The following is a 10,621-nucleotide window of genomic DNA, read 5'->3' as shown; positions in this document are numbered from 1 at the left end:
TAATTTACTTATTCCATATTATGCTGTCTCAATAGAGGTAAAGTCACAAGGAGGAAATCCATAATTGGTTTTATTTTACTATATAATACTTATGTACAAACTGGTTAAATGTAAACTGTCGATTTCCCGAAAATGAATAAATAAATAATAATATCACATTTTAATTTCATTATATTTTTACGCTGATTGTTGTAATATGAATTTGTAGACAGGGTTATAAGAACATTAAAAATAATTATTGAAGAATTATTTAAAAAAAATTACAATTAAGGATCTACAGACCCCAAGATTGAACCTGTGATCCAGGCCCAACGGAGGGATCTAGGGGGCCATCCATAAAGCCAAAGTAAAACGAGGGTCCGCCACGCAAATTATCTAAAAAATTTCATTTCACACCAATTTTCTAACTGAAACCCAAAATAAACATTTTAAGTTTATTATTAAACTGTAGAAAAATTTACTATGAGTAAGGTATTTGGAAATCTATGAGATAAAAATGAAAATAATTGAAAATCATTGGTATTCAACCCGATTTATTTACAACACGGCAGACGGGACGACGCGCAACGCGAAATACGGGATTAATTCGGTAGCAATGAAAATTGTCGGAGTAGTATTCATTTTAATATTATATTTAATATTGTATGAAACAAATATTGGATATCATTCTTGATGACTTTTATTTTGTGATACGAAATTTTAAGACTAAAAAATAAATAAAAAAATAGGAAGATTTAAATTTTCAAATAATAAAAATAACTTGAATACCTCACGAATCTTTTTTTTCTCGCGATGGTTATATAATATTTTCAATAATTATTAAAAAATAATTAATAGCATAAATATGATGAACCACTAAATTAAATGTAAAATAAGTTTTCATAAATTTTCTGGTTTCTCGGGATCAGGAAAGAATTGGCGTGGTAAGCAGTTAACTCTTCTTAACTGCTTAAGTAGATATAACTTATTAACTACCACAACACGGGCATGTGCCTAGCTTTGTGGTCTAAACATACCAAATAAATGTAATAACTATGTCACTAAATAAAGAAAAAAAATAACAAAAACTACTTTAAAAATATTTTCTATATATTATAAAACATAACAATATTCTGAAAGTTACATTTAATTTGAAATATAATAATAGTAAATGGTTTTATTTTATTACAATAAAAGTTAAGGGCCTTATATTTTAAAGTTTTTTGCGTAGTATGTCAAAAATATGTTTAAGGATAAATTATAAAAAATTGAATTTGTTAATTTTTCTTTTACATAAATAATTGAATTTTATTACCATAAAACATCCTGATATTTCAATAAACTTTTTCATTTACATTTAAAACATTACAGAACAGCAATTCCTTTCTGCATTAAAAATCGTGTATCACAATTGCACCATTATCACTTACGCATTTTCATGCGTTCTATAATATTGCAGTTCCCTATTTTTACATAAAAAGCTCTAAACGAATGAGGAGCTTTCAGGTTCGCGCAATAGCAACACCGAATTAGCACCGCGGCGCCGACGCGACGCTCCGTAGCCGGCACCCTATTTTCATCGCCTGCAAATCGGCCGCAGCCCAAAAATGATACGGGAAAGCGGACGCCTATAGGGTTGAAATTCGCTTGTTCATAGGCTTTTCCACCTATCTTCATCCTGTCTTCCAATACTATGGATGACGGAAGCTGTGCTGGGTAATAGATTATATGAAACAAGAGCGATCGTCGCGGTCTGGGGTAGTACTACAGTGATAACCCGTAGGAGCTTCGAAAGCCTACTTGAACAAATAATCCACCCCAATAGATGGCACTGCTAATTAATGTCCAGTCCCTGTGCGTATGGGGTTTGCCAGGAGCTTCCCCTAATGAGTTCTATAGTATTTGCGTCTTCCGACATTCGAACAAAGATGGCGACGCCAAAGTTCGGGCCTGTAGCGCATCGATTTTTCATCGGGCATGCAGTGGGAATGTGTGACAATTAGGGCTGTAGGCGGACGATAAGATTTTTTCTTTGCTTTTCTTTTTTCGAAATATTCTATTGGCGTGAACGCGACGGATTTTGTCTTTGAAATCCGGAATTGAAAATCGTCGATATCGCACGCGGAAAAGTCACCCGTTCGCTTTCAATTTTCTGACTTACTCGCTCTAAATCCTCGCTAGGGAGTGTTCTCCAGTGCTTCATCTTCCGGAATACAATTGTTTTATTAATTAACACTACATAGATGTCATGTTTAATAACTGTTACATAAAAGTGATCCGAATGGGTGAAGCCAAGATGTCATAACCGATATCCTGAATTTCCTGTCCTCGCCTTGTTTTATATATTGCTGGTGGCATTTTCCTCGAATTGTGGACATAATTTAATTAATACCAGTTTGATTATTCTTCCAAGTGTATTAAGAAACTGTTCATTTTAAAATAGATGGTTTTGTGTGCTTCCATATTTAGTGGGAATAGTTATCCTGGCATTCAAGAGACCGGCATATTTGCCATGATATTGAGAAAAATCCTACTTGACTGAACTTATAAGGCAGTATGGTGAGTTCTTTTACACAAAACATATATTCATAATATCTGTGCTAGGCAGTTTTATTCAATTTTCTTCATTTTCATCTTTTTGTACAATCATTACAGCATTTTCCATAAACCTCTAGTAGCGGCAAAGGCTACTGAAATGTAATAAAATATTTTCTCGCTGAAGATAGATCATTAACGAAGCTTTATTACTATTTTAAGATAGCCAATTTAACCCTTATCATGTGGGTAGAATTTATGTTTTATGTCTAAGTGTTTTTTAACAAACTGTTCCCCTCAGGGCGTAACGTATGAATTAATATAAAACATCTCTAACAAAACGAAATAATTTAACGTTGAATTTTCTTGAAGGCTTTTCTTTAAAGTGTCGCCAAGTCGCTGTGTATGCCGTAGAAATGAGATCTCAGAGGCGTAGACATAGTAAAATCATGTATGACAGTATTACAAATTTGAAGATACGGAAATAATGAATGCAAGGCTGATGTAAGCTTAATGAATAAGATTATGAAAAGAACGCTTTGATTGTTTATTCATGTAGATCGAATGAACGAAGAATGGAGTGTAAGGAGAATATAACATGACGCGAAAGTGAATGGTAGCAGAAGTTGAGGACGCCCGAGGAAGACATAGAACGATTAAGTAAATTAAATTATTGAGACAGGTCAAGTCAAGAATCAGAATAACAGATGAATATGTATGAGACTATTTATGAATGTAAAATAAGCTAGCGAGACAAAGTTATGTGGCTGTCCATCCTATTTGCAAACGGCGTGATGATTCGTTAGTAAGTGTCGCTAAGGTTACCTATCCTATTAAATGAATATTAACTTCGACCTCTAGAGTAGCGGTTAAAACGACTTTGTATCCGTTGGTTGCGTGTTCGATTTCCATTGGGGTGCTTTTTATGTTAATACCGCGTGAGTCAAACAGCTCCCAACTGTATGGAGGAAGTGAGACTATGCATCCCCAAAGGGGTTGTGTTATGAGGCCGCGAGAGTACCTGGCTATTCAGATGTGGTCACTAAACACGGTTACTGCCATTCCAACCAACTTTTCGCTTCGAATGGTGGTCATTCACCAAAGCGATATTGAGAGAATCGGCTACTCTGGAACGAGTCACAAATACACAAAGAATTTTATTAATTCATACGAATCAAATGTGAAAATCCAAATAAATTAAATTAAATTTATTTGCCCATGCCTTAATAATATTAATATGTCACATTATAAACTGTAATTGGTTCCACGATAACTCAACACAGTGACAATTAGACACACCTTAAAGTGATATAAAGTCATTAAAAGGAATGAAAGAAAATTCAACTATAAACCTAACCTACGTTACCTATTTAACCTAGTTTTTGTTTGATCACTTTTCGTGACTTTATATCACTTTTTAATGGTGTGATGAAAAGTCATTTTGATGAGCTATCCTGTCACTTATAAAAACATATTGCTAAGGAATTCGCCAACCAACCCCGCACTTTATTACTTTAATACAATAAAAAATCCTCAAGAAATCCTCAGCAAGAGAGATCCCATTGAGGATATCATTATATTTATTTGTTACAAAAAAAACAAGAAAGTTAAACATTTATTATAATTATTATTATTTGCCTTCACTTGGATATTTTGTCGGACTCACCGACCACATTTAAAAAGGACATCAAGGGTTAATGATATAAACTGTTCGATGTACATACATATCGTTTCACTTCTATATTATACCACTACTTATCTCACCTATAAACACACTCATACTACTCGAGTCACCCAGAAATTACTCAAAATTTATCTACCACAAATAAGAAATTACAAGGAAAACATATTATTGGTACCCATTGTGAAATATTTAATACGTGTGTAATATTGTAACACTACCATTCTAAGCCATGTACTGTTCTATTTCTATCTATCTATATAAATAAAAATTTAAATGTTCGTTTGTTCAAAATCTTAAATCTCCGATAGTTCTTCACCGATTGCTTTGAAATTTTGACAAAACGTTGCATTCGAATACGCATGTGCTTTTATATACCTGTATTATACAGTACACCGATCTGGACTCCTTTATACCAAGTCCATATCGAAAGAATAGAAAGAATTAAAAAAAAAATTAAACACATAAATTATAAACTAAACTTACACTTCTCAAATTATACCGAATCCATTAAATTTCATAATTTTTACTCCCTCCAAACACGACGTCTAATTTTAAACAAATCTTATTGTTTAAAATCCTAAATAATGGTCTGGACTCACCAGAACTTACCAATTTAATAAATCTTCATATTCCATCACCCTCGTGTAGAACAAACATTCGAAATAATTCCCCAATTCCTCGTATATGTGCACAATATAATACAAAATTTTACAGCATTGACATTTTTGGTAATAACCTAAAGAAATGTCGATATGAAGTAATGCGTACGATCGATTATTGATATGAGAGTATGGAATGTATCGGGAGCATCTCCTATCCTCTTCCTATTTTCCTCTTCCTCTCCCCTTCCTTTAACACCAAACTAATTTTAAGATATTAAAACTTAATTTCCAATGAACTTTAGCATAAGAAACTTCTGTGGCTTAACTTCAGTTAACTTGTATATTTATATCTATCATTGTATATTATGTAAAAGTTGTTTGTTTCTTACAAAATAAATTATATAGATGTGTCACCTTAGACTGGTAAAAACATGCTTACATACTTACAATATTGTATTTGGTAACCGGATAAATCATCACAATGATAATTCATCACATCTTTAAAAAGTTATATAAAGTCATGGAAAGTGATGAAACAAAAACTTTATTAACTGGGTTATGTAGATTAGGTTAGGTTAGGTTAAAAAAATTTTTTTTTCATAGTTTCTAATGACTTTATATCACTTTTTAAAAGTGTGTTGAATTGTCACTGTGTTGAGTTATCAAAGAACCATTGTATTTATATGCCTTTCTTGAAAGAATTGAGTTTTTATACGGAAAAAACTATTTATTCATATTTATATTGAGTATGTACGGGCGCGAACAAATAATTCATCTTAATATTTTATATCATAACTTGCAAAAAGTGTATTTTAATAAAAATAGTTAAATTAACGCCATATTTGAACGCGTAGATGATGACGTCAAATTAATAACAGTTTAATTCATTTTAATTTGTTCACCAAGAACAAAAGAAAACACCCTTTGATACCCACTGACTGACAGCAATGAATACACCTTGCCGCATGATGTATACAGGTAGGTAATACAGTAAAGTATGTAGATTGCATGTTTCAATTATTTATTTATTTATTTTTTAGGAACATTTACAGACTATTACCATGAAAAAAATTATTAGATAAGCGCTGCAAAAAAACGTATATGTCAACAGTCCACTTAAAAATGTTCACATCGTGCACAGTTTAAGTGTCATTATACACTATGTATAAAAAAATATAAACAGCAAAACGTGAGCAAAGGCAAAAAAAGAGATATCAAAAACAAAACATACAGATAAATATATGATCCAAAAAACAAAAGAAACAAAAATAAAACAGAAAACAAATAGAATAAATAAAAAAAACAAACAAATATTCACAATCTATTGCTAATTTGCTTTTTAAAATAAGCCAGACTATTTTCGTATATATCTATGTAGTTACACTCAATAGAATTGTACAGACGACACATTCTAGACCAGAGTTTCCCAAACTTTTTTGCCCCGTAGACCACTTGCCAAATATTATTTTTCCGTGGCCCCTGCCTGCCGAATATTGAATTTTCCTAAAAATATTAACGTCCCATGTGATAATCGTTTATTTCTTCGTAAGAAGATTCCCTTCCCTTGCCTGTCCAACAACCGGGTGGCGGTATAGTTCCTCTGTATTTGAATTGTGTAGACAGGGGCGCCCTTGTGAGGTATTACACTAAATGAAAATGAAGCAGGATAAGCAACGGGAATTTCTATCTGTAGCTAGCCCTACAGAACTGCTTTAATCAGTTTTAAATATTCTCCTGACGAAGGAAGGGATCTTCCGAAACCGGTAGAGTGAAAATAAAACTATCGTGGTCAAAAACAAATTTATGTGTTTTTATTATTATGTGTTATTTGTGTTAGGCGTATTGTGTCATTTACGGAACTCCTAAATGTTGACCTGAGGTAAATGGGGGTCGGCTCGTATGTAGGTACCCCCATTTGAATCATGTGGAGCCCTAAATTTTTTTCTCGCTGACATGGACCCCCAGCAAGCCGATATCGACCCCTGGGGGTCCATATAGACCACTTTGGGAACCTCTGTTCTAGACAATGGATTGAAGTATGCAATATTGTTCTTAAATTCTAGATGGAATATATTCTGATTCCTTATATACGTCTATTAGAAACTTTAATAAGAATATTGCTCACACAATGAGTTGCTTCAAGCTTGTCATGAATAATTTTGTGTAGACATATTAAGTCAGCAAATTGTCTTCTTTTATTCAGGGTGGTAAAGTTAAAGTATTGGAGTCGTTCTTCATAAGACTGCAGTACGGAACATAGTCCAAGTTTAAATGATAACAATCTTAGAATTTTTTTTGTACAGATTCAATAGTTTTTGAATATTTCAAGTAGTGTGAGTTCCAGATAACACTACCATATTCCAATTTGCTTCTGACCAATGAGTGGTACAAGGTTATAATGGATTGGGTATTTAATTTATTTATTGTAGAACAAATTGTGAAGACAAGTAATTGTAATAATATTTATTTATTTTAATGAAAATCTTTGCATTTTCCATCTCTATTATGCTAAAATAAAGTCACTATTCGCGTTAGTCTGTTTGTGCGCTTAGCTCATCTAAACTACGCAACGGATTTTGGTTTTCATTACTATCAAGAGAATTTCTTCCGGAAGGTTTATATATAGATTACATGCGTATTATACAGGGTTTTCCAATAAGAGGTGTTATTTTGATATTCAATCGTAAAAGATCAATGGTTTCGTTGCTTGTGTGGTACGAAAGTAAACGCTGTCCAGATCAATACCATCCAATTCCGGCCATAAAAATCATTAATAATCTCTCGATAGCGCAATCCATTCACCGTAACTGTTACTCCAGCCTCATTTTCGAAAAATTAAGGTCCAATGACTCCGCCTGACCATAAACCGCACCAAACAGTCACACGTTGGGGATAGAGAGGCTTTTCAACAATAACTCTTGGGTTTTCCGATCCCCAGATGCGACAATTTTGCTTGTTGACGAAGCCACCGAGGTGGAAATGGGCCTCATCACTCAAGATGATTTGCATTTGATTCACTCAAGTGAATTTTAATATTTTCAATGCGTTGTTGAAGCGTGTATCGTTCCATTTTTATCAATGGCGTAGTTTCAACTTGTCAAATGTCAAAAAATGACAGCTTCAAAAGTAACATCTACCGAAATAGCGGGCTATTCAAAATAACACCACTTATTGGAAAACCCTGTATTTATCGAAAGTAAAAAACGCCGGGTACACGTCAGCTAATTTTAGTAAGACTTATTTGCTACAAAATTTACATTTATAAACGGACAGACCCGTGAAGAGTCAGGGGATTGTCTGAATTCTCGACTAATCACTTTTGAAAATGACAAGTACAATAATTTTCTGTTAAAATATTATTTTAATTAGATATATTATTCACACAATCAGTTCCAATTTTGAATCTGACATTTTATTTCAGGGCAAATTCGAATTCCAGAATTACGCACGACATCGCACAACCGAAATCTCGTACAAAATGTGGCTATTAGAATTATATACGTGAGCTTATTACTAGGTGGGAATTCGTATAATTTATATAAATATTTTTTAAGGCCCCGAGGAAAAAAAATTCCCTCATGGCCTATGACATCTTTGGGGATGTTGTGTGTAGGGTCTTTTGGGGAAAGGAACGAGAGAAAGTTCTGGGAAGGAAAAGTATAAGGGGTTGGGTCAAAGATATTAGAAGAACGAGATGTGCTATGAGCAGTTCATACTGTGTGGAATTGTTTTGCTCAGTGTCGCCGGTTTTGTTCACCGATACTACTGCACACTTTCGCTTACGCTAAGGTATCCGCACTAATACATAGAACAGATTTCTGTGCGTACACGTCCCGATAGTATTCAAAGTACCCTAATTAGGTAGTACTCCGCCTACGGTCCGGCGGCCAACATAGCATATCTCGTTCTTCTAAAATCTTTGGGTTGGGTCATTGTATCCAGGAGTGACTGAGTGAATGAATCTATCCCTCCAACTGCGGTGCAAAGTGGTGGGTCGATAGAGAGTCCGGCTAGAGAGGTCAAAAGGTCTCCCTCAACCAGTCTCTCCCGATACGACCCCCTTGCAGCAGGTGGGAAAACGCATCCGCCGCCAAGATCTAGACATACATCACCCCATGATCCCGGGCAACCCTGGTAAGTCACCAAACGAAGCGCACCACTTGGTGTGACCTATGACATGGGTATTGTTTTTTCAACGTTTTTATTTAAAGCGATGATTGTGTTATGGGAGGGGGGTGTTTTATTTAGTCATTTCGAGTAATAAGATTTTTATTACTGTTGTTTTTTTTTAATTATACGATAAAATTTTATTTAATTTTTCGAATCTTTTAATCTAGGTACTTACATCATATTAAAATCAAAAATAATACCACTTGGATAAGTTGTCAAACGTCAAAATGAGACTTAACATTATTTTTTTCTGTAGCGTCACAGTTTTTGTCTTTGCTCTAGTCACACCCGAGTAATAGCACCACCCCTTCGTTATACGCTATGACCATAGACAATAATACATCAATGGCTATGACAGGGCTTCCCAAAATTTTTTTCAACTGTGACGCCCTTGGGAAGTTGTCATATTTTTGCGACGCCCCCCCCCCCCCCGGTGACTAAAAATCTAAGTCCCCCGCCGCTCATTTGTACCAAGCGTAGTATTTTGAAAGCCCCCCCCTGAACGGGTCATGTAGTATGGTACGTTACCTAATAACAGTTTGTCAGAAAAACTCCAAATAGTATCTAAATTTTTTATTAGAAAATAAAGAACACAACATAAAAACAAAAATGGAAGCAAACAAAAAAGATAAAAAAGCAATTTTTTTCTTTGGTATTAATGAGAAGGATGTGCTTTCTTTTCTGAGCATAATTTCTCAAAACGAGGTTGAAGTTTCGAAATCGCCACTCTCGTCTCTGCCTCTAAATTTATTTTTGATCTGTACTTATTCTTAATTACTGCAACTGCAGAGAAACCTGTCTCACACAAGTATGATGTCGCAAACGGTAATAAAACCCTTGACGCTGCAGTGCTGATGGAACGATATTCTCGCTATAAAGATTGCCTCACGACGCCCCTGGGATGATCCCGCGGCGCCCCCGGGCGTCGCGACTCACAGTTAGGGAAGCCCTGGGCTATGACATATAAGTCTTGTATTAAAAAACATGAGATAATATTATGTAAATGTCAAATATGTTAGAATTTCGATAAAACTAAACTGGGTAAGTCAATGGTACCTAAATTGGAAAGACTTGAATCATTGTTTTGTGTTATATGTATATGAATATGATTTTTTTCCTAATTATTTTTCTCTAGAAAACAAGTCACAGAAATATAATGGTGGAAGGACAATTTGTACATAATAATACATATATTTAAATGAAATCCTATATATTGCAAATATTTTTTGTGACGTTGAAACTGACCAAGTTGGTCCTACCCCAGGCACGAACCGTCTCGAGGTGGTGGTCAACTTTTTGTCTCAAAACTTCCCGAGGTATTCGGACATGAAAAGTGGAAGGGGGCTTGTCGAAAAGATAAGATAGGATGTTCCCAATTAAATACATGTACCTACCCAAATAATTACATCTTTTGGCGCACCTGAGTCGGTAAAACCATCGCGTATTACATAGCAAGCCTTGCAAGACGGGACGACGCTCTTGCACGGAAACGAGACGACGCTTTGCAGGACAGAACGATGCTCCATTCGGCCAACCTCATAACTCGTCGGCCGCCAAAACTCTGTGCGGTATATTTGCTTCTATTCTCACTAAAATTGGCAATGGATCTATTCTGAATGATGATTAATTTTTAATTCAAATATTTTAATAA

The sequence above is a fragment of the Hesperophylax consimilis genome, chromosome 27 (genome assembly GCF_061612785.1).
Source record: "Hesperophylax consimilis isolate HC1 chromosome 27, BYU_Hcon_1.0, whole genome shotgun sequence".
Taxonomy (NCBI): Eukaryota; Metazoa; Arthropoda; class Insecta; order Trichoptera; family Limnephilidae; genus Hesperophylax; species Hesperophylax consimilis.
The sequence above is the reverse complement of the archived record's forward strand: the minus strand, read 5'-3'. Positions refer to the sequence as shown.